The following is a 23,245-nucleotide window of genomic DNA, read 5'->3' on the forward strand; positions in this document are numbered from 1 at the left end:
TGCTTCTGGAAATGCCCAACCGCGATTCCTCATTCTGGGTATTAACGGCTCCTGAACTGCCCCTTGGCTCAAATTGGAGAAGGAGAGCAGTGAGTCAGGCAAGTGGTAAGAGGAAGAACTCGCCGCGAGTCACCGAAAGGATTGTGTCTTGTGTCACAGCGAATGAAGAAAAAAAAAAAAGGTCTCGTCACATGAGGTGCACAATGGCAGAATAATTACCCACCCACCAGCAGAGACTGGCCGAGAAAGAGGCAGAGAAAGGAGTCCTGCATTGAATCAGAGGGCTGTTCGCTCTAGGGCAGCAATGGCAAACCTATTTTTGGCTAGCGTGCCATAAGCGAGGGGAGCGCAGGGGGGTCGTGCGCAGGTGTGCCGCACCCATAATGTAATTTGCGACCAACCCAGCATGCATACGTGCATGACAGGCGCAAACCCCCCATTTTTTTATATATAGAAGAAGAAGATAGAAGATAGAAGGAAGAAGGAAGGAAGGAAGGAAGGAAGGAAGGAAGGGGAGGAGGAGGAGGAGGAGGAGGAGGAGGAGGAGGAGGAAGAAGAAGAAGAAGAAGAAGAAGATAGAAGACAGAAAATAGAAAATAGAAGATAGAAGATAGAAGGAAGATAGAAGGAGAAGGATATACATATACATATACATATACATATACATATACATATACATATACATATACATATACATATACATACATATAATGACTGACCAATCTGCAGTTTATTGTAAAATATTGTATCTGGAATGTATTCACTACGGATCTCCAATCTTAGGATTACTTTTGACACGCAAATCTGAGACGCAGGGGAGGGAAGGAATGTCAAATCTCGCCGCCCTTCCACTCATTTTTTCCTTCCAGCTTGGTTTTCTTCTTCCCAGCCATGGGAACTCCCTTGCTTATCATCGACATGTCTAGCTTCTATGCATGAAGTTAAAAACAAAAACAGACATCTCCATGAGAAAAATCCGCCAATGACACAACAAAGTCAACCTCAACATTCCAGCCACGGGATTTGTTTTTCCATGAAGGAGAAGCTCTTTTGGCTATTACTCTTCCCTGAGGTTTTGTCTGCTGAAACGGTCCTTCCCTGAGGTTTGCTCCCTATTTAATGTCCCCTAGGAGGGAATCTATTGTCTTTCTGGATCTGGTCATCAAGTTCTTCGTTTAGGAGATCAAACAGAAGCTCACAATGTCAAGGGTTTAGACACCATCACTGGGAATATGGAGGTATGGAGGTAGTGACAGATTTTACTTTCCTGGGCTCCAGGATCACCACAGATGGGGACTGCAGCCAAGAAATTAAAAGAGGCTTGCTCCTGGGGAGGAAAGCGATGGCAAACCCAGACAGTGTACTAAAAAGCAGAGACATCACCCTGCCAACAAAAGTGTGTCTAGTCAAAGCTATGGTTTTCCCAGTTGCAAAGGATGGCTGTGAAGTTTGGACCATAAGGAAGGCTGAGCACCAAAGAATGGAGGCCTTTGAACTCTGGTGCTGGAGAAGACTCCTGCATTGAGTCCCTTGGACTGCAAGGCCATCCAACCGGTCATCTGGAGGAGATCCACCCTGACCAGATCCTGAAGAGGAACTCAATGACTTTGGCCACCTAATGAGAAGGAAGGACTCCCTGGAGAAGAGCCTCATGCTGGGAACGATGGAGGGCAAAAGAAGAAGAGGAGGACAGAGAAGGAGGTGGCTGGATGGAGTCACCGAAGCAGTCGGCATGAGCTTCAATGGACTCCAGAGGATGGGAGAGGACAGGAAGTCCTGGAAGAACATGGTCCATGGGGTCGCAATGGGTCAGGCACAACTTCGCAACTAACAACAACTAGGAATATATGTAATTTCTACCCAGAAATTGTTAACCTTGAAAATATGATGATGTTTAAGTTAAGACGCAACGTGTGGTTTATCTGTTGTTTGGCAAGCGTTTCATGGAAGTCAGGCAGACCCATAAACACTTGAAGCTATCTTAGCTCCACGGTGCTTAGCTCCACGGTGCATTCGTGCATGCCTCCCGCCGGCCAGCTGATTTTTGGGTCTCTGCCGCGTATGCGCGGGGGAGTGGCGTGAGCCACCCCAGCCCATTTTGGCTCCCAGGAGGCTGCAAGGGGGTCATGCACACATGTGCTGGGGCAGGGGGAGAACGGGAGGGGGGGTGTCAAGGGGACACTATAGATATAATTCATTCCTTTTCCTGTCTAATACAGGATTAGGAAAAATAAATAGCAACGCTGGGTTAGCAGATGGTGCACCATATTATAAGCCGTGTAACACTGAGGACCTGTGGCGAGAGATGGTTCAGGGTTTAGGATATTCACATTCTGGTCTCTTATGGAGGCATCGCATAAGGTTGTGGTGGTAGCAGAAATGGCAGGACAGACCGACATGTCCTTAGGACACTTGAGTGGCAGGTGAGATCTGAATCTGTACAAATTAGTATTGTATAAATCAAGGCCTGTGGAAAAAAGAAAGCTTTTTCGTACCTGTGCCCTTTTTATGTTGGATTATACATCATGTTCAAGGGGAGATATTCATAAAGAGATTTGGGGGGGTGGGGGAGAGAGAAAAGCACTGTTAACAACATAGAATTTGGGTGAAACAGGAAAACTAATAATCTTTGGGTCCGTGACTCACCAAAGTCAATGTGAACTCAAGTGGTTCTGCCTCCCACCATCCCTTGATCGTCACACTCCACATTCTGGCAAGATTAAAAATCTGTTCTCTCCATTCATAAACAGGGCTTCTGAGTCATCCAAATTAAGAACTTTCAAAAGGTCATTTCCTACAATCCAGTTTTGCGTTTCTTTCAACAGTTCTACGAAACTCTTTGGAAACGATTGTTTAGAATTTCAATCTTGTTTTCTTGAAGAAACCGGAGATTCAAAGTTCCAAATGAATTGCTGAAGTTCAAAGGTTTATTTATTTATTTATTTTTATTAATTAGAGCTATATACCGCTTCATAGGGCTTTCAGCCCTCTCTAAGCGGTTTACAGAGTCAGCATATGGCCCCCACAGTCTGGGTCCTCATTTCACCCACCTCAGAAGGATGGAAGGCTGAGTCAACCTTGAGCCGGTGAGATTTGAACCGCTGAAGTGCAGATAACAGTCAGCTGAAGTGGCCTGCAGTACTGCACCCTAACCACTGCGCCACCTTGGCTCCTCCTCCTACCCTTTCATTTAGCAACAAAAATTTTGAGTTCAATTGTGGTCGTAAGTTGAGGACTGCCTGTATACATTCAGGAAGGCTAACAGACCTGCCATTTTTCCTTCCTTCCTTCCTTCCTTCCTTCCTTCCTTCCTTCTACCTTACCTACTTGAAAATAAGGCCTCCCCATATAATAAGCCCAATCGGGCTTTGGAGCCCCTGCGCTAAAATAATCCCTCCCTGAAAATATTTAAATGCATGCACAGCTGGTCCCCGCCATTTCCTCTGGTTGCTTGCCACGCAAACAACACGAGGTGAGGAGGCAAGTCTGGAGGGGGAAGGGGGAACGTGCCCCCCCCACACCACATACCCTTACCTAACAGCCGCTCCCCCAACCCTAGCCACCACACCCCTTCTGTCACGCTAATGGCCGCCGCAAAAGCTGTTGGCAAAGAACAGGAAGGTGACGGCAGCAATGGGACATCTGGTCACAGCACGTGGCTGGGCCGAGAGCATGGTGCAGGGAAGCATGGCTGGAAGCGCGTGGATAGCCTCAGGGGTGAACAGCTGACGAGCAGCAGCCAGGAAGTGCCGCCCTCCTGCACCTCAAAAATAAGATCTCTCTGAAAATAAGACCCTGTCTTATTTTCGGGGAAAACACAGTACATAACTACCAACTTTCTCCCCCCTCCCCTCCCCTCCCTTCCCTGCACATACTGAAGAGGTCCACACATCACTCAAAGCTACGATGCAGTTTTATCAATGTGAGACAATGCTGGGTAAGACGCCACTTGATGGTTATTATGTAGTTTGGTGGGAGCTTAACATAAGTATATACTCAATTATGCGGTTTGCAATCCATACTGCATGGTTTAGCATGATGCAGGAATCAAGCCAATTGTGGTTTATCCGGCAATTCAATAATCCATGGCTCAGTCTGGTGTTTATATGCAGACGCTGTATTTAAACAAGCTCGGAAGACTGGAAAGACAATGTTCTATTTATTCCTTATGTAATCAAGTCACCCAAAAAATATAATGCGTAGTTGCAAAATTATTAAGGTGAAACACGAGGAACCACAGGAATAAATGTTTTGAGTGCTTGGGGAAGTGAGATAGTGAAGCAGTCAACTGGGACTGAAGTGTTAAAGAGAATCCCCATATTTAGCACCCATTCTGAACATTCAAAAGTAATAACTAAAACGGAGATTACAATTTCGGGGGGGGGGGAAGGGAACACATTTCACAAGTTTTATTCAGTTCTAACAACAAATATCACCACAATCAGTTTCAGGACAGTTCCTTTACAGACTGCAGCCAGACGTCCATATGGTCAAGCGATCAGCTATAACTCATAAAATAGTTAAGAATTCTGAATAAACTTCTAGTTCCCAGAGTGGATGGATTGCTAAACCATGATTATTTTACTTGTAAATCAGCATTAAACAGCTATGCTTTTTTTAAATGGAAATTCGTCCCTCTGCAAACATAAATCATTACCCAAAATTACTGGAGAAAGAGACATGATTATATTTATTATTACAATATTCCATTGAATATTATCATATAGTAACATATATTACTCCTTCTCAGTTACTCCTCAGTACTCTTACGCTCTCTCTCTCTCTCTCTTTCTCTCTGTCTCTCTCTGTGTACATACTATTGACCTACAGAGACTTTCAAACTTGCAATGAGCAATAATCCTCAAATATCTGTGTCTAGTTACTAGAGAATGGAATTTCTAGCATGTTTGTGCTAAATTAATCTTAATATTGCTAAAAATATATAATATACTATAACATACACACTACAGCAACGTTTAAACATTTGCAGTTTTGCACTTCTGCTGCAGTCTCTCTCTTTTATAATACTTTAGATTTATTCTTTATTTGCATACCAATACCCACAATGCTCTTCACTCCCAGCAGTCCATTTAAGCCCCGGGAACGAGCTGAAATATGTTCATATACTCAGTTACTTTCTGCGCGCTTTGAAATCTTCATAAACATATCCTCATAGAGTTCACTTAGTAATTGCTTCTCTGCAATAAGCTCTTAGAACACAATTTTGGAAACTTAACAAGGGGTTATGAGAACGGTTACATAAGCTCTGAGCAAAAGGAAACCTAATGCAGAACTTTAAAATGCTCAGTGGCAAATTAAATAAATGAAATTTAAAGTCAGAAAGTCCCCTTTGCCTCAAAGGTAATATTTCAAAATGTACTTTTGCACAGAAAGAACAACTGTTGGAAGTATAAAAGGATTTTTGAAAACAAAACCAGACTTCCCGGACAAAGTTAACCTGAAATCGGGCGTTGGTACTTGATGCGCCTCTTCTCATAGTGGGGGATACACTAAGATACATTTTGAACTACCTATTATTTTTATTTCTAAGCATAGCTTGTGCACCAAACATTGCAAATCTCACCTTCGACAGGTCTTCATCTCACAATTCTCTTTCTTGGAAAGAATTAGAATAGAATAGAATAGAATTTTATTATTTATATGCCGCCCTTCTCCAGGAGGACTCAGGGCGGCAAACAATTCAAAAGAGGGAAAAGGGGAACATAAAAACGAAATACAAATAATAAAAATAGGCAACAGTCGCACAACCATACATGTCGAGAGGGGAAGGAACTCATCACCCCCAGGCCTGCCGGCAAAGCCAGGTTTTGACGGCTTTTCGGAAGGCCTGGAGAGAGGTGAGGGTCCAAATCCCTGCGGGGAGTTCGTTCCAGAGGGCCGGAGCTGCCACAGAGAAGGCCCTCCCCCGGGTAATAGCCAGATGGCATTGGCTGGTAGATGGCACCTGGAGGCGGCCAACTCTGAGAGATCTAATGGGTCTGTGGGAGGTAATTGGCAGCAGGAGGTCTCTCAAGTACCCAGATCCAATACCATGAAGGGCTTTATAAGTTACGACTAGCACCTTGAAGCGTATCCGGAGACTGATCGGTAACCAGTGCAGCTCGCGGAGGATAGGTGTAACATGGGTGTACTGAATTACAGCCTCTTTCCTCAACGGTTGCAAAGGACTAACGGACAGACATTAGCCCTTTGCAAATTAATTTCCAGTCACTACCATTACATAAATTCTATGAATAAACAAACCTTACATGTCCCGTAGCATTAAAGCAATGTGAACAGTATAATGTCCCCCAATAAAAGTAGACCTTGCTAAAGACTCTTGATGCACATATTCACACATTTTCAGAAGTCGAAGGAATCGCCTTGATTTTTGACATCCGCGAATTCCCCGTTTGTCCAGAATTTTTTAAGCAGAACACAAACTGGGATAGTTGGAAATGTTATGCATATTTTTATTGCCTGCGTATATCATTATCATCATAAATAATTACAGTGGATGATTTGCATTTAGAAGGTTAGCAATGAGCTCATCTCAGACAGTGCCAGAAAATTCCTGTCCAACACCCTTAGGACACGGGTTCCATTTCCTGCTATTTCTTCAGAACAATGTTGTGAGATTGGGCCGCCTATCCGTCTCCACCCAAACATGTTTAAAAATCAGCTCACTATCTGCACCTTTCTCCTGAACAGCCTTGCAGGTAGTCCTCGACTTACAACAATTCATTCAGTGACTCCAACGGCACTGAGAAAAGTTATTGCTGAGCATTTTTATGATTGTGGCAGCATCTCCTCGGCCATGTGATTTTTACATCCAGACGCTTGACAACTGACTCGCCTTTACGACTGTTGCAGTGTCCCGTCATCAAGTGAATCCCTTTTGCGACCTACTGACAAGCAAAGTCAATGGAGAAGCCAGATTCACTTAACAACCGGGTTACTAATGCGAGAACTGGAGTGATTCACTTAACAACGGCAGTGAGAAAAGTGGTAAAATAGGGCAAAAACTCACTGAACAATGTAGATTTTGCAGCTCAATTGCGGTCGTATGCTGTATCTGCTTTTTGCTTAAAGGGGCTCGATTCTGCTGGCATTATATTCTTTTAACCCCCATATTTTAAATTCTATCACCGTGTGAATAAATAATATTCGGCTCTATATAATATAAATAATATTATATAGAGCCGAGGTGATGCAGTGGTTAAATGCAGCACTGCATGTTACTTCAGCTGACTGCAGTTCTGCAGTTCGGCTGTTCAAATCTCACCGGCTCAGGGTTGACTCAGCCTTCCGTCCTTCCGAGGTGGGTAAAATGAGGACCCGGATTATTGTTGGGGGCGATATGCTGACTCTGTAAACCGCTTGGAGAGGGCTGAAAGCCCTAGGAAGCGGTAGATAAGTCTAACTGCTATTGCTATTGCTACTGCTATAATAATAAACACCCGCATTGTCAATGACCCAACGGACAAGCCCACTCAATGTTGGGAGAAAGCAATGGCAATCCCCCTCCTCTCAAATGACTAATATATTTCAAAGCGGTAGCTGCAGGAACCAAAACTTTCTTATTTTTATCCATTGGCAGCGAAAGTGGGAAACCTCCAGAGAAGTTGCAGTTGATAAAACACTGAGCGAGACCGGTTTGTCTTAACGTGGGTTAGTTTTGACAACAACACATTTGGCTTGTAAACATAACGCTGCATAATTGTGTTACAATCCCAGGTTCTTCTAAATGCTGACACATAGGAAGACCCTCTTTCTAAAACCAGAGATTTCTTTTTTAACTATTCAGCTCAGCCGAGTTTTTCTGGTAGGAGGGAAACCAGTTTACTGAAAGGCGGAAGAATGGCAGGAAGTAGGATTCCACTCGTTTTGCCAGAACTTTTAAAAGACTTCCCAGGCGGCAGCCAAATTGTACCAAGATAGCTGCCAGAGGATGCTGACTAATGAGATGCTAAATAATGGGAAATGAGTAAAAAACAAGCTGTAAGGCACCTTGAAGTTTCCAGGGTTGGGACGCTAGTTGTACTACAACAAGGCCATGGGGGGAACAGAATAAAGCTCGAAATGCCCAAGGAGCTGCTGATTCAGTTCTACAGAGGAATGATTGACTCTGTCATCTGCACCTCCATCACTGTCTGGTTTGGCTCTGCAACCCAACAAGACAGACACGGACTTCAGACGATAATTACAACTGCAGAAAAAACAATAGCTACCAACCTGCCTTCCATTGAGGACCTGCACACTGCACGAGTCAAAAAGAGGGCCGGGAAAATATCTACAGACCCCTCACATTCTGGACATAAATTGTTTCAACTCCTACCCTCAAAACGATGCTATAGGGCCCAACTAGACACAAGGACAGTTTTTCCCTAAATGCCAACCCTCTGCTTAACAACTTAATTCCCACAATGCTGTCAATAATTTACCAAGACTGTATGACTATTATTCTTCTCTTCTTTCCTAGTATCGATCTCTCCCCACTTATGACTATAACCACGTTGCTTGTATCTTTCAATTTATAGTTATTGTTTCCTAGTACGATTTGATAGCTTATTAGTAACCTTGACTATCAGTAAGTGTTGTGGAAAAAATGGTTGTAAAACTGGGCATGGCTCATTTAACAACCGCCTCACGTTAGCCACGCAAAATTCTGGCCCCAATTTTGGCCATAGTTGAGGATTGCCTAAATTGGGCTAAATCAAGCTTTATTTATTTAGTAAATAATCTAAACAGCTGCCTTGAGTTCACCTAACTTACTCAGCAAAAACCAAGTACACAATATTTATTATACACAGCGTGATGTATGGAGAATGTCAAAGGAATTCCAAGGTCCTTTCGCTCAGGGGAACTCAATTATTTTTGCCAGTGTTAAACTTCTGTTAGAGTTGCTGGCTACATTATGCAGAATATGTCTTTGCTCAACAGTCAAACCCCGATTAATATTTACATAAGAACTTCTAAAGTACTGTAAAGAATTCCTCAAATCGCCAAACAGATAATCAGCCTTCTGTTTGCAGAACCATGTTATTAAAATAATTCTTCCTGTGAAATTAAAATAAATTCATAGGAGGATTCTCATAATACAATATTAATCCCTGATTTGCTTTATTCAGGCCTGAAGCTTTCTCGTAAAACATTATGCATTTCAAGACTGCCATTCCAGCCCAAAGTATAAGTAGAAATATTTTAAGACGGGAGGGGGAGATTTCCCACTCTTCTCATTATTTGTCCCTATATTACTGTACTTGAAGAAATATTCAAATTGACCAGCCCAGTAACGCTAAGTTTTATGGATGCTAAATGTATCCCAAATGTCTGAATCCAAACACATTAATCTAAGGAGCTGAATGCCAAGGGAATATCTGATGACAGCTCATACTGGAACACCCAGATTTTGCTTCTCAGTCCCAGATGTGGGATGGGCCTGTGCAGGTTCCAAATTTGCCAGATTACTGCTATTACATAAATAAGATGATGCTTGAAAAACGAAACAAATGTTATAGTTTTGTCTTGTGGCTCGGCAGGAGCTGTTGGAGCTGCCGCCAGACTCCGACAGCGAGGGGTCTTATGAGTCGGCCCTGGAGGAGGTGGAGGACCCCGGACAGGGTTCCGACTCCGAGCAGGGCGAGGAGAGACTGGTTGGCCACCAGGTGGCGTCTGAGCCTTGGATCAGTGGGGAGGAGACAAGAGTGAGTGATCCAGAAAACACCTGTGAGTTGTTCCGGGATGCACGCCGTCGAAGGGCTACTCGGCGTCAAGAACAACGGCATAATTACAAGAGGTGATTACGCTCAGCTGATGCTCATTAAGACCTGATTATAAAAGAGACTGCTTGTGCCACGCCTTTCTGCAGAAGTCAACGTTAAGGACTAACAAGAAACAAACTTGGCAGGCTGGATTGCTGCCAGAGTTTCTTTGCATTGCTGCCAAGTTTTGTAGGACTTGTTGCCGCAGTGCTTATCTCTTTGTTTATGTGGCTTGCAGCCAACGAGAGTCTGGACTGATTAAAAGAAACCTTCTCATTTACGTTGGTTTCGGCTTTCGTTCCTGGACGGAGGAGGGGGGCTCAGAACAGTTTTGTATAGAGCGCACAGTTGACATACCGAAGGTCTTTCCCCAGCATCTTCAAAGAGAAAAGAGTAAGATCTATGTAACATTCCAAAGGGCTAATGCCAGGTGGCACAGAAAATGCCATTCACAAAACTAACTTTCTATAACAGGAATCCTCCAACTGTGGCCCACGGGCCGGATACGGCCCGCCAATGCGAAGTATCTGCTCTGTGGACTGGTGGGATGAAAAGCAGCTGCCAGCTTGCAAAGAAGTGCTTTAAAAGTCTTTAAAAGTCTTAAAAATCGGTATATATATACGTAGCGACTATTTAGAATATTTTGTTGAAAAATGAAGGAATAAGATTTCTGTTTGAAGGTATGAGGCACAAGGATAACAATGAACATAAGCATACCTGATAGTTGATTGGTGGAATTATGTATAATGGAAAATAGTGATATATAAATATAAATGGTTGGTAAAACCATTGGGGAATTATATAAAGGTATACTGTTATCAAATAGATAATCAAGAATGTAAGGGAACTATGATTTATTGGGGGGGAAAATAACACTAATCGTAACTGAACATATACTGTACAATGAAAGCGAGGTATTTAGTTATACTAGATGAAAAATCTGGGATGGTGAATGTTATTCGAGAATATGGATGTTAAAACACTTGTAACCAAACGACATGCTCTATGTGATGATGCTTTTTTTTGTTTTTTGTTTTATTGTTGCCTGTATGTGTTGTCTGTGTAATAAAAATTTATAAAAGTCTTTAAAAGTCATTAAAAACAGCCTTTCGGATGTTTTTCACAGCCATGTGATCCAGGGCCGGTGGGTGAGTAGGGAAGGAGCTGCTTTTAAAGTAGCGCTTTCAAAGTGAGTGGGTGGGTGAGTAACATGTCCTCTCCTAGCTTTTTCAAAATCAGCTGAACTTGGCTAGCACTAATTCAAATGCCTGAAGGAGAATTCACCCACTGCTTTGATTCTTCCCATATATAAAATGCATCCACCAAATTGGTTGCTGAACAATTTTGGCAGATATTCATGTGGGTATATATATACACGCGTGCCCAAGTGTGGCAAAAAGCAAAAACCACACTGCCAAAGTAGCTAGTTATTGTGTATGTTTAGAGGGCAAAAACCCAGAGATTAACAAGAGGTAGATTTTGCAGATCTGAGGGAGATTTGCAAGGATTTGTAAATCAGCACAGATTAGGGCACATTACTGTAGACGCAGGCTGCCATACGGATGATGGAAGTTGAATAACTGGGAAGTGAGTTTGTTTACATAGGGCAGAGTTCGGCTGAGCCACAATGCACAAAACAAACGCTATTTAACAGAACTGTTTAAAAAAAGAAAGAAAGAAAGAAGGGTATATCTGCCCAAGTTGGTTCCAGTAGCTGGCATTCAGGAGCCTACTTAAAAGCAAGGTAGATCTTGGGAGCCTAAAAACTTACCCACTTTTGACGTGACTTACAACATTCCAGAGATAGAAGGTCAGCTAGAAAAAGTACAAAAATCAGCATGGCAAGCATCTTAATTTATTATCTTATAATATGCTGGAGATTAAATGCTACCATAAAAGGCATTTATAATGGTTACTCTTTTCATAATTCAAAGCAGGCAGAGATTCAATGAGTAATAACAATGCCATGTGCTCTGAAAGGCTTTGAAGCTTGGTAACTTGCTGTTTTTATTTGAAATATACATGTCTTCTTCATGTAAAATCCTATTAATTAGCTATTGAACTACGTATTCCTATGCATATTTCCTCCAATGTAAGCCACATTACATTCAATAGTTTTACTCTCGGACATTGGGTAATAGCCAAAAGTAGCATTTCTCTTTAAGTTGTGTAAAGGGGAGCATTGAGAACAAACCACTTGCAAAGAAGATACTTGTCTAATGAGAAGATTTTAAGATATGAGAGAAATGGGCCTTTCCAATATTTTCACGGAATTGCAAATTGGGCTCCTGACACTGCAAGGAGCAAAACAAAACGCCTATCTATCATGTCTATCATTCTGGAAGGTTCTCCCTAAGTTATAGACTCTCCCGTTCCTTAAAGCAGTGTTTCTCAACCTTGGCAACTTGAAGATGTCTGGACTTCAACTCCCAGAATCCTCCAGCCAGCATTCGCTGGCTGGAGGATTCTGGGAGTTGAAGTCCGGACATCTTCAAGTTGCCAAGGTTGAGAAACACTGCCTTAAAGATTGACTAAATCCAAGAACTCTCACGAGAGAGTGAGTGTATAAGCAGCTGCATATATACTTGTTTTTCCATCAGACCATCTGGCAAAGAAATCACTCCGATAATGCAAAAAGTATGTTTAAGTGCTTTACCTTCGGAAAAAACTACTGGCCGACAACAGAATTCCTTTCCCAAGAATTCCTTTTCTAAGGTTGGTAATAAAAATGAGAGCAGATTGCTTATTCACCCTACAAAAACATGGTTTTTCTCTTGTTTGCTTCCTAAATCACAGGGTTGAAATGAAAAGTGATGTCCAAATTGCTTACAATCATAAACATATCAACTGATAAATTAAGTCCTGATCAGTATAATTAGAATTATAAATTGTAAGATACATTTCTCCTGTTCTTATTATTTCCTCCTTGTTCACTGTTTAAGAATTTGCTTTATGGAAAGCACTATACACATCTTTTAATAAATCATTAATATATTGTAAACCACTTGGATGAAATGAATTCCTATTATGTTCAACAGCTTACAAAGAGCACAAAGGCAAATATATTACATAACGCAATTCTGGAAAGAGCATTTCACAACTGGATAAGTGGCAAGTCGCATGCAGAGAGCCACAACGGTCAAGAAATACAGGCAGTCCTCAACGTATGACCAAAACTGAGCCAAAATTTAGGTTGCTAAGAAGGAATTTATTAAGTGAATTTTGCCTCATGCCTTCTTGCCACAGTTGCTAAGTGAATCATTGCAGTTAAGTTACGAACATGTTTGTTAAATGAATCTGGCTTCCCCACCTGACCCCAGGACACTGCAACCGTCATAAATATGAACCAGTCGCCAAGCATCCAAATTTTGATCAGGTCACCAATGGAGATGCTGCAATGGTCGTGTTAAAAAACAATAAGTCACTTTTTTCAGTGCTATGGTAACTTTGAAGGGATCACTAAATGAACTGTTATAAGTTGAGGACTACCTGTATTACAGGTAAATTGGGACACTGATTAACAGACAATACAGTTTCACTCTCTAGAGTTCTCCTCTCTAGAGCATAAATAAATCAGCCAAACCATCTCTATAAAATGAGCAATACAGCTCAGCATCCTATGCTTCAACTTCCATCATGCCCATTCCAAATAAAGAAATACTCTTCCAAAAAGCGGAGAGAAGTTACTTTAAAACATGCTCCTACATTGTTTGCAAGGATGCTTATATTTATTTATACTGCAGGGTGCATCAGTCGCTAAAAAGTATGAAGATGAGAAACCACATGACACGATTATTTTAAAAGTATTTGACCGTTATCTTTCTACCGTACCTTACAGGAACGTGGAATGCATGCAAAGGACATTCCAACTTAACTAGGCCAAAACACAAATATCCAAACAATTTAAAACACCAAGTGGTAAGAACACAGGAGGGCAACTTCAGGAAAACTCTACCCACAATTAAGGCAACAACAGTTTCACTCTAGACATTCATTAAATAGAAACACTGTGATTTAAAGTTGGGGAAACAAAACGGAGGTGATGGAACTTCATCTTTCTTATTGTTCGGGGTTAATTTTACTGGTTAACTTCTTATATAATTTGTGAACTACGCAGAGCCGCTGGGAGTGGCGCAAAACATATATTTCATACATAATAATAAGAACAACTCCTCTTTCAAGGCAGGGCAGCCCCCTTGATAGCTTTCCTACCAGGGCAGAGTGGCAACCACAGGACAGCATTGCAACCCCACAGCCTGTTTCCTGCGGCCTTCAGAGGCCCTTTTTATTTTGACATTTTGACACCTTGAGAGAGAAAAGACCAGGAGACTCTTTAACTCTTTATCTGTATTAAAAAAAAATAAAGAAACCCCTCCAAAATTCTTCCCAAGCCAGGACAATTCACTCATTCTAGGTTCTCAACCCCCGCCCCTCAAAAAGCACAGACTTTGCTAAGTTCACATCTCATCTCTTTAGTATCTGTCTGTATATCTATCTATCTATCTTTCTATCTATCTTTCTATCTATCTATTTTATTTATATATTCATCCTCCACATCTTCTCTGTCCACCTATTTTCTCCATGCACCTATCTTCTCTACATATCTACCTATCTACCTCCCAACCTACTTCCCTAACCTTCTGTATCTTCTCTATCCACCTTCCTTATCTATCCATCCATTGATCCACCTATCTTCTCTACATATCTACTGTATCAATTTATCTATCGATCTATCTAGCTACCTATCTACTTACCCTAACCATATTTATCTTCACTATCTACCTTCCTTATCTATCTATACATCCATACATCCACTTACTATCTATCATCTATCTATCTATCTATCTATCATCTATCTATCATCTATCTATCTATCATCTACCTATCTATCATCTACCTACCTACCTATCATCTCTCTCATCTAACTATCTATCTATCTATCATCTATCTATATCTATCTATCATCTACCTATCTATCATCTACCTACCTACCTATCATCTCTCTCATCTATCTATCTATCTATCTATCTATCTATCTACCTACCTACCTACCTACCTACCTACCTACCTACCTACCTACCTATCTAACTATCTATCATCTACCTACCTACCTACCTACCTCTCTCATCTTTTATCAAATTTATGTAGACTCCCTCCCCCATCTCACGAAAGTCACTCTTCATTCCTTTCCTGGGCTTGTTCTAAACATAAAAACTCAGAAAAGGAGAAAGAAAAGCAGGAACAAAATAAGAGAAAAGGAAAATGAAGGAAGGAGGGGGATTCGTAACAGACACGAGTTGCATTTTATATGATTGCTTCTACCAAGGGAGAGCTTTGGGGGGGGGGGCACGTGGGGGGGCATCTCCCACTTTATGCCAACCCTCCTACCCGGGAGCAGCCTCTGTGGGGGGGGGGGGCTAGATGGAGAAGGGGCGACCAGGCCCCCTCATGGGGAAGGGGTGTGCGGGGGGGGGGGAAGAGAGAGGCAAGAAAATGAATGGATGGTAGAAAAGGAAGCACCGGGGTTTTTGAATGAGGGGAGGCGGAGAGGCAGCTCCCCCCCCCCCACAATGGCTGTGCTTTGTTCAGGAGGCGGGAAACAGAGGAGGGGGCTAGTCGCCCCCCCCACAGACCACCGTCAGCCCCCATTCCCCTCTCCTTGGGTTGAGGGCGGGGGCGACACATTTCCTGCTTTTCCCCCTCTCCCCCCGAAACTGACCTGTTGCAGAAAGGCGGGATGGGGAGGGGGCTCCCCTAGAGATTCCTGCCCCCTTCACCCCCACTCAGACACCTTCATCATCCTCTCTTTCTCTTTCTGCTCCCCCCCCACCCTCAGACACACGTCTCTCTCACCGCCCCTTGTATCCCTCCGCCCCTCGGCCCTTATTTATTCCCGGGAGGGGGAAAAAACCCAGCTCGCCCTTCCGTCCCCGGCTTGACCGAACACGAGTTCCGAGAGGATTATTATAAAAAAAAAAACCCAAAATAAAGGAATCCTCGTCCCAAGTACAGCGGAGGGATTATTTTTCAAGGCCGAGGCGGAAGGATCCCTCGAGCGGCCGCACCAAGACACGCGGAGCATGCTGGGGGTCGTAGTTCTCCGGTTGGCGTGGTTGGGTCTTTTTTTTTTTTGTCGCCCCTTTCCCTTTTTCCCCTTTTCCTCCGCGCTTACCCGACTCCGAAGCAGGCAGGAGCTGATTGGAGGATGGGTGAGGAAGGCCACGCCCTCCCCTCGCCTGGAGAATGAGGGAGATTGGAGACGCGTGCGCCGCTCGCCTTCACGTCCGTCCCCCCGTCCCCCCCCCCGACTCTCATTCGGCGCCTTCTGCCTCCCTAAGCCCCGCCCACCAACCCCCAACCCCGCCCACCCTCCTCCGGGCGCGAGCCGAGGCGGTTGGCGGCGCGCGCAGCCGGCGCGAGTGGGCGTGGCAGCGCTCGAGCGCTGCCTCCTTGGCAGGCCGTCGCTTCTTCGCCCGCCAGCGAGCCGAGCGAGCGAGGCAGGCAGCCACCCAGCGGCCGCCGAGGCTCTCCCTCCGGCCGGGAAGGAACGGCGGCGGAGCGCTCGGCGCCTGCGGAGAACCGCCCTCCGCCTGCCCCGGAGCCGTGCAGGTCAGCCTGGGGGGATTTTCCCCTCACTTTCCGAAAAGTTTTACCTCAGGCGGGAGGGGAAAAACAGGCCCGTGAGGCGAGAGGAGCGGCGGGGAAGCCGCTTTGTTTCGCTCCGGGACGGACGGGGATGCTGGGAGGTGGGATTTGACGAAGGAAGGACGGGAGCCCCCCCCCCCTTTTTTTTATTTTGCCCCGTTCGGAGCTTCCTTTTCCCCGGCGAAGGCGACTTGTGGGAAGGGGGCACGACTTCCTGGCGGTGGGGAGGGGGAGGTGGGCCAGGGGTGGGGGAGAGAAAGAGGCAACCGCCCCCTCGAATGGCTTTGAAGCAATTTGGCCCCTTCTCCCCACAGATTTCTTTCCCCCCCCCCTCATTGGGGGCCTCAACTTCTCCCCATCCCGTTTCTTTTGGATGGAAAGTTTGGGGCTGGGCGCGGGGGGGGGCACACAGAGGGCCGAAATGGGGTTGTTTCTTACTTTTTTCCCTTCTCTATCTTCTTTAAAAAACATAAAAATTAGACATGAGGTGGGTTAGGACAGTGTTTTTCAACCTTTTTGTGCAAAGGCACACTTTTTTCATGAAAAAAAATCACGAGGCACACCACCATTAGAAAATGTTAAAAAAAATTAACTCTGTGCCTATATTGACTATATATAAAGTGTTTTTCCCATGGCACACCTATGTCACGGCACACTAGTGTGCCACGGCACAGTGGTTGAAAAACACTGGGTTAGGATGTGAGAAATATCCCCCTCCCCCCAGCCAGGGTCTCCCCCCCCCTTTTTTTTTTTGCAGAACGGAGATTTTTAGGACTCCCCACCCCCCACTTCAGCCAAACTTCCCCACTGCGAAATGGGGGGAGGGGGAACCCGACTCTGCTTTCTTAAGGTCTCCCACCCCAATAAAATGATTTTATTATGGTCTCTGGCTATTGGGAAGGGGGGGTGGAAGGGGAAAGAGGATGAAAGATTGCTTCTCCCGATTTTATTCTCGAATGTGATTGCCCACTTTTTTAAAGAAAAGAAAGCTGCACAACTTTTTTAAAGACTTATTATCTTCTCTATAATGTTGATATCTGTATTTATTACCTGTAGGTTGTAAGGTCCTTGGGTTGAATTGAGTTTCATCCTCCTGCTATGAAGTTCTGGGACTGCCTGTTAATTGTGCTTTAAGAAGTTTTTTTTTTTTTAAATCTGCTGCTTTTAGCAGCAAAGATTCTTCAGAGGATGCTTTGATTTCCCAGGGATGGAAGCTATTATGGTACCGATAAAAGAGAGATATTTGTAGTTCACAGTTGAACTATAGCAATAGCAGTTAGACTTATATACCGCTTCATAGGGCTTTCAGCCCTGTCTAAGCGGTTTACAGAGTCAGCATATTGCCCCCAACAACAATCCGGGTCCTCATTTTACCCACCTCGGAAGGATGGAAGGCTGAGTCAACCCTGAGCCGGTGAGATTTGAACCGCTGAACTGCTGATAGCAGTCAGCTGAAGTGGCCTGCACTCTACCCACTGGGCCACCTCGGCTCTCTGTTGGGTCCTTGGTGCTCTCCGAGCTTGGTAATTTTCTTGCAAACTTTTCATGACCAAACTAGTCATCATCAGTTCTAGAACGAAAGGGGGGGGTGTGGAGAGGAGGAGGAAGAAGGGGAGAAAGGACTGTGGAGTCCTTGGTGCTCTCTGAGCTTGGTTGTTTCCTTGCAGATGTTTCTTTATCCAAACTAGGTAACATTATCAGTGCTAGTAAGGGAAAAGGGTTTCCTCTCATTTTAACACTGACAGGGCAAGTAACTAGGATGTAAACTGAGAGCAAACCCAACTCTCTTCTAGCACTGATGATGTTACTTAGTTTGGGTAAAGTTGCAAACAACCAAGTTCAGAGACTACCAAACACTCCTCAACTTATGATTCTGGGGACTGCAGCATGCCTCCCTAAGGGACCAAAAAGGAAGCCAAGATTGTTTTAGAACAGTAAGGATTTGGTTTTTTTTTACATTTTACTATTTTACATTCAGTGTTGTGCTCAGAATTTGGGGAAAGAAAGCGAGGTAGAGCTAGCATTTGGAGAAGCATTAGCTTCCTCTTCAATTTATCTCTAAAATATGTGTATCCTATCTTTATTTGTTTTTACAAATAACTCAAGGCAGTGAACATATCTAACACATCTTCATCCTATTTCCCCACAAGAACAACCCTAAGGGGTGGAGAGGGCTGAGAGACTGATTGGCCCAAGGTCATCCAACTGGCTTTCATGGCTAAGGTGGGATTAGAATTAGAATTCTATAATTCTTAAGAGTTATACAACAGTTTAAAATGTGAGTGCAAAACTTAGAATTTTTCTTCTCCAGAGACATTCTTCTTTAAGAGCTCCCTCCTTCCCCTAGCCGTTTCCTTTGTGCTTTCCAGGATCAAATCAGAGTACTCTTTATATTATAATATTATTAAATATACACACATAGCAATTGTGCTTTGTTTTTTAAGGCTCTCTTAATTACTTATAGAAAGCAGACTGGTTCCCACATGTTAAGAATGTGCTTTTTCTGCTTGTTTTGAATTATTTTATAGTGAAATGCATTGCATTACAAGAACATAGAAGTCATAATTGATGGACAATGAGAACTAAGGAAACAAGTTTTTTATGCAGACCTTTATATCTGCATAACTCATTTTCATAATTTTGACCATAGAAATTTTCAGAAAGTAATAGATGTTTCTATTGGCTTAAGGAAGTGAATGCTTTCCAAAACAAGCATAATTTAAATGCAATTGTATTGAGCTAGTTTTATTTTGAAAATCTAACAACCCTTTCAATGTATATGACAATCTATATTACATTTGAAAGGCTTAATATAGTTCAGTATTAAATTTTGCACCAATTGTTTCTGCTGAAAATCTTAATTAAAATAACTTTTTAAAAACCAAAAACTGCTAATGACTTAAACAGACAAAAATAGTCTTGGTAAAAGTTTGATCCTCTTTTCAGTTCTCAAATATGTTAGAAAAGAGTGACCCACAAAAGTTGTATTTTCTGTAATAATTTTCCATTTATTTTATCTTATTAGAAGCATCCAAATAAGCTGTTTTCTCAGATTATTTATTTACTACAGTGATTTTATTTTGAATCAGATAATTTACTGCTGACTTAGAAGGACACCTTTTTGAAATATTAGGAGAAATTTAATTATATTGTGGATTTATTAAGATTTCTTCATTAATATTTTTATATATTGAGTACTATAAGTTTCTTCATGTGTAACTTTTAAGAAAGTTTAAGTCCAGTGTAGGTTCAATTTAATTATGTTAGCTTTATCTTAAAGTTAATATGTAGAGGACTGATTTATACATCTTTATTTCAGTCTAAAGTTAAAGGTTCTGTGTGGAACCAGTAGTAACACTGTTACAAAACACAAATACTGTTTTAAAAGCTGAGTTCAGCACAAATAACTTTTCATGTTACTATTTAAAATTACATTTTTAAGCATGGTATAATATAGCCAGTTAAGCACATAAAACAATGTACATCCACTTTATTTCAATATTGCACATTCTTAAGTCTCTTTAATTGAAATTGGTACATCTTAAGCAGACTGTACTATATAGTTGCATTTATACATCATTTCTTTGCAGAATTGGGACAAAAGTAGTAGATATGTTAAGGGTGTTAAAAGCAGGGTGTGCTACATTTTATCTAACGTACTATACTACCAAACCAGAGAAAACAATACTTGTTTCTCTTCTTAATCTTAGTTGGAAATTATAGCGTAATAGAGTGCCTTCTTGTGTCTCTAACATAAAATGTTAGTAGAAATTTCTCTTTGAAACTGTCAAGATAGGTTTTCCATTGATTTATCTATATTTATAAATGTACTGTTTCCCAATGTTCTATGCCAGTATCTGCATAGAATTTCTTCAAAAAAAAATAGGATAAACTATAACAAGAACTGTTTTTCTGTAGCTTTTAAAGCATCCATTCTTCTTACCATTAAACACTGTTAGTAACAGTTGCCATGCAAATGTTCTGTTGGAGCATTGCGGATTTAAGGTGAAAATTCTAAATGGTTAGATGCAGTCTTCATCCTTAAAAGATGTGTGGTAAGTTAATGCCCCATCCTTTGTCACTAAAGCTATGTTTATGTAATGCGAGAAATAATTCAGTTATTTATTACCTCTATACAGCTTTTTAAAAGGATACTTGCATGACATTCAGCATGCTGCAGTTCATGATGTAATGCTGAAGCTGTGGGATATTTATATGTAAACATTGTTTCTTCCATTCAGATAGGATTGCATTTTTCTTTACATTTTGTAAGACAAACTAATTAGTTGGCCTTTACCCTGAAAATAATACACAATGTCACTATGAAATAGAGAAAATAATATACTGATATGTTCTTAATGATAAGCAGCATAAGATCTTCATCACAATATCTTCAGTATTTGCTTATATATTAAAAGGGTATGTCCTGTCTATTACGACTAAATACATGTTTAATATAACTTCCCTGACTCAGATGTTTTAGCCAGCTCAAAATGATAGAATAAAATGCTAAAATTCTAATAAGGTATGGGAGCTAAGAAGCACTTCCATTCAATATATATTTTTTCAGTGCTGTATTTCCTGTAGAGAGATTTTTATCCAGCCACTTCTAAATGCAAACTGAAATACTAGCTTATCAGGCTGGATTTTCATAAGGCCTAGGCCTATAAGTGCTGAGTATTACCACTTTGTAGTTAATTTGGTCATTATAATGGGTGCTTTATTCTTGGCTGCAATGGTTTTTAATGTTTGTATTTTAAGGTTAGGGTATTTTAATTCTTTAATTTTTAAATTTTTGTCTGCTCATTTTGTAAGGTGAACAGCAATATTAAACATTTTTGCATTCTGTATACTAGATGCATCAGGCAAGGTTGATGAAGTGAATGTACAATAAATGTAAAATATTCTTTCAATAAAGAATACTGCATTATAATTCACCCCAAGGTGTCATTGATAGTTGATTATTATTATTGTTGTTATCATTTCAAATGAACTAGCAAAAATTAATTGGAAACAACCTATTAAAATTTAAGAAATAGAGCTAGTGCAGTCTCTTAAAGTCACAAAATCACAATGAATTTCAAAATAGAGTAGGTAATTAATGCAACAATTAGCCCTAACTTATTGATAACTATATATACAAATGTTCCACATCCAACCTGTTCCCAAAGACAGCCTGTGGGCTGTGGCTCTTCTAGGAATATTTCAGTGTTATCCTTGCTGCTCTTCATCAGTTTTTTCCATTGCCATTCCATTCTGTTCCCCTGAGCTAAGCATAGTCATTGTTTTTAGGCCATTATCACTCACACCCAAAATAAATGAATGACTTATTGGTAGTCATGTTCTGAAATTGCCCCAATCTAACTCTTGCCACTAAAATGTCATTTTAAACAAAGTTTGACATTTTCATCCAAAATGAACTTAAAAGATTCAGTACTTAAGGATATATTATTTAACATTGTAGAAGAAAATTATAGATAATGATAGTACATCTGTTTATTAATCAAATTTATTTCTTGTTTTGTCTGCACAGAGGTAGAAAATACCTTGGTAATATATAAATAAGAAAGGCAAATGCTACAAAGGATTCAAGATGATCCCTTAAATTCAGAGGCCAACTGAAAACCAGTGCTAATATGTGCACAATTTTGTGCCACATATTCAGGTATAGTTAAGACTATTGTATATTTATTTGTCTAGAATGTCACTGTTCTACTGCATAATTTTAATCTTTGGCTCAGAAATAAAATAGAGAAACAATTCCATACAATAACCACTGAATTTCCAGATATGTCATTTATAAATATATTGTATATAAATGCCAAAATATTGTTTTGTTGGAGAGAGGAAGTTCCAGAGAAATGGATCAGGATTGGAGCTTCATTGAAAATTAGAATGGACTAGTTTCAGTCCTACTTGCTTCATGCGAGAGAAATGAAAGTCTAATTTGGATTACTGCATTTGTTCCCTGGGTAATCCAACAAAAAATAATAATAAATGGAAAGAGAAAAGGAGCTGTAAAGATATAAAATCCCTGGTGCTTCCTATAATATTGTTATGAGGCTGACACCCTTCCATGCTTAGTGTTATTTTGCACCATTCATTAAGCAGAGGATGCAAATATTGCTACTAAATAGTATAAAAATGGTGACACTGTATAAAAGAGTAGGTCATGCTTACAGTTTTTTTTTTCACAGATCCTACACAGTGTTTCATTATTTTAAATAAATTATTCATGGGCAGCTAAATGCTCCTTCATAAACATGAACTTAACGTTAATGGAATAGAAATTACCACAGCATTATATCCGTTTCCAATACAGCCAGGGCTAATGAGTCTCCTGCTTCTTGTAAGAGGTACTGATATGTACGGTAGTTGTGGGAGTTGCTTAGTAGAAATATTCTGTTTTTGTCTTTTACTTGATATGGTTGCCCTTGGAGCTAGTACAGGTACTTCTCACTTATCTAATGCAATTGGGACTGGCTAAGTGATGTGGTCATTAAGTGAAAGCCATGTGACTTTCCAGCTGTGGTCATTAATCACTGTGGGTCACGAAGCATATATTTTCATATAAAATTATATGAAATGTTATCTTTTAGCTATGTTTTATTATCTTTAAAACAAGCACAATACATTGTAGACAACTCTGGTAACAACTATATAATGCTTGTAAAAAATGTTGTTGGATCATTTAATCCTTCTATAAAGCTTTTAGAAAACATGTTGAAGGGATGTACTTTTTGCTGGCTGACATATTTGGATTTTGTCCAGACTAGGTGCATTCTATTAAAACAAAGGAAATGATTTCAGACAATTCTCTTGGCTGAGCAAAGCTA

At 41.3% G+C, this 23,245-nt stretch overlaps 2 protein-coding genes across 5 annotated transcripts in view; one reads left to right on the top strand and one right to left on the bottom strand.

The window, feature by feature from the left end:
• Positions 1 to 16,048, bottom strand: part of HMG20A (high mobility group 20A) — a 44,342-nt gene extending 28,294 nt beyond the window's left edge. Inside the window, exon 1 of one of the 2 annotated variants that reach the window (XM_032233102.1) lies at positions 15,937 to 16,048. The gene's annotated coding sequence lies outside the window, so the exon portion shown is untranslated. Of the gene's footprint in view, positions 1 to 15,483; positions 15,606 to 15,936 lie in introns of those variants that run through there. The other variant, XM_032233101.1, reaches the window with a different exon arrangement.
• Positions 16,049 to 16,209: 161 nt separating this feature from the next.
• PEAK1 (pseudopodium enriched atypical kinase 1) overlaps positions 16,210 to 23,245 on the top strand; it is a 28,707-nt gene continuing 21,671 nt past the window's right edge. Inside the window, exons 1-2 of one of the 3 annotated variants that reach the window (XM_032232605.1) lie at positions 16,211 to 16,373; positions 21,943 to 22,074. The gene's annotated coding sequence lies outside the window, so the exon portion shown is untranslated. Of the gene's footprint in view, positions 16,374 to 21,942; positions 22,075 to 23,245 lie in introns of all 3 variants that reach the window. The other 2 variants (XM_032232606.1, XM_032232604.1) reach the window with 2 other exon arrangements.

The sequence above is a fragment of the Thamnophis elegans genome, chromosome 16, assembly GCF_009769535.1.
Source record: "Thamnophis elegans isolate rThaEle1 chromosome 16, rThaEle1.pri, whole genome shotgun sequence".
Taxonomy (NCBI): domain Eukaryota; kingdom Metazoa; phylum Chordata; class Lepidosauria; order Squamata; family Colubridae; genus Thamnophis; species Thamnophis elegans.